Genomic DNA, 2,569 nt, shown 5'->3' on the forward strand with positions numbered 1-2,569 from the left:
ATATACAGAGCTTAATTTGTAAAACAACTGATGCCAGAACACAAATAGCAGGTGGTCCGGCCGGAGGGGTGGGGGGACTGTGGGTCCTCCCCCAGAAAATTTGTAATAAAAGAGATGGCATTTCCTGCATTTTGGTGTATTTTAACAGGTTGTTAAAACATCTGTAAACATTTGAGTAAATTGATTAAAAACAGGTCTCTCCTGTAAAGGACAAGGCTCAATGAGACTAACAACCTGTATAAATAAAGGTTGAAATGAAATTACTATTTTAGAGAGCAGAGAGCTCCGATTCTGTGAAGCGTCCTTATACCCCCCCCCCCCCCCCCCAACACACACACCCACCCACCACTGCTTCAATTCTCTCTTGTCCAGCTGAGGACAATCCATCCATTTATTTTAGATAATAAATTGGACTGTCTTTAATATTTTGATCCTGTTACTTTGACTAATTTTGAAACGTGATGTAATGTGAATAATACACATCAAACATTTCACTTGTATTTTTTTTTTTTTTTACTGTAAGCTTTTTTATTTTTTATCTGTGAAATGTATGCAGGAGTTCTGACACATTGGCAGTTGTGCGCGCTCTGCAGAGCTGTCTGGATACGCTCCTGTGCATAAAGCGTGCACTGTCTGCAGGGCGCACAGCTGAGCAAGGTGAAGCTGACACCCCACCCATGTCAACATTCCAGTAAATACAATGAGTGGTTAGTGCTACGTTTGTGCTGGTTTGTGCCGTTAAAATGTTTGTTTGTGCTGCTTTGGTTTCTGAGACACAGCTGGAGGTGGATGAAGACACTTCATTCCCACGGGACATGCGGTCAGCTGAACCAATAACATCCACACCACAGACATGGACAATGTCTCCTGTTGTTGTATTTTTAATAAATAATAATAATAAAAATTAAAAAAAAAAGGCCTATGACTTTTATGGGCGGAGATATGAGCTGACGGATCAGATTAAACAGGTGCCGGAACACATGGTGAAAATGAGGGAGTTACCAGATCTTGTTCCAGCAGGATCCAGCTCAAATTAACCACTGTTTCACGCACACACACACATATATATATATATACATATATATATGAAGCACCCATACCTGTCTCCACCCTCATTTCCCCCCACTCTGGGCCCTTGAGCAAGGCCCTTAACCCCCACCATCTGCTCCCTTTAGCAGCTCTCTGCTCCACACAGAGGCTGTGGTAGCTCGGTGGTCTGTGGGGCATCCGGCGTAAAAATAATTACCAATCTTTGTGACTCAGTTCCCCGAAGAAGGGAAAAGCCGAAAGAAGAAGAATAAATACATCAAACTTTCCACATTAGAGAACCAAATCCTATGTGGCTGAATTGTGCGTAACATTCTGTGGAGGCGCGCGCGCTTTAACGCGCTTCTTCTCTTTCTCCTCAGCGCAGCGCGCGTGGAGCTTGTTCACCTGGTGACAGGAGAGAGAGAGGAGGGGAGAGAGACATTCCGTTAGACCAGAGCGTCCCCCGGGACTGGCACGAGCTCTCAGTGTGCGCGCGCGCGTGTGTTAGAGACTGGGAGAGGAAAGGCTGAGGAGGAGAGGGACTGTCACCGACTTTCATCCGAGCGGCTGCCGCGCGCGCTGTCTTTGATGTAGGAGCTACCAGTGAGCTGGCCAGTGGATACTAACCTGCTGGGAGTCGGGCCGTGAAGTGAGGCGGTTCTGGTTCCGGCCGTCTCCTCTCTGCCATTAACGTGAAGACGAGGACAAGACTCGGAACTCACGCCGAACGACCACCTGGGAAAGTTGGCGAGCGGCGCGAGGGAGGAGGGTGGGCAGCACGTGGACGGCTGACGACGAGAAGGGAAACGACAAGTCTTTGTTTTTCTTTATTCATGGATGAAACCTGTGGTTGTTCCCGCCTCAGTGAAATGTGTGTTCCGTGAGGGACTCCGCGGACACTTTTGCGCTGGTCTGAGTCGAGGGGGTGGGGGGGCTCGGCTCGGTCCAGCTTTTCCTTTATTTTGCTCCACCATGATGATGATGATGATGATGATGGGAAGTGAGTGAGCGACACCGAACCACACAGACGGTAGGGAAATAAAGAAAGTGAAGCAGACTCCCCCCTCCCGCCATGACTCGGGGGATTGCAGCTGGGCGCGACATGTTCCTGATTAACATCATCTCTCTGGTGTTTGTGTTGGGTGAGTACACCATACACCCCCCCCCCCCCCCCCAACACATATGGCCAGATCAACACTTTGCTGTAACATGGGCAACAATCTTCAAGGGCCCCATCATCCCGACCCCAGAATCACCATAATCTGGCAAAATACAGAATACAGTAAATATACTTAAATTCTAACTATCAAGTGTATTTTTATGCACAAAAATCCCAACGCTGTAAACGTTACTATGTCCTCTTGTTGACAAATCATCAAGACAGAGTTAAGTTGAACACACTTTGAACACCGTACGACACCATATGTGCAAAATGTTGGCCACTGGTGTCAGAAGGATTTGTAATGGGGGGGGGGCTCTGATGGGGTGGGAGGTCTGGGGGTCCTGGCAACACACCTCTCCCCTAAAAGATGCACTACAT

This window comes from Nematolebias whitei, chromosome 18 (assembly GCF_014905685.2).
Source record: "Nematolebias whitei isolate Nwh7 chromosome 18, NemWhi1, whole genome shotgun sequence".
NCBI classification, from domain to species: Eukaryota; Metazoa; Chordata; class Actinopteri; order Cyprinodontiformes; family Rivulidae; genus Nematolebias; species Nematolebias whitei.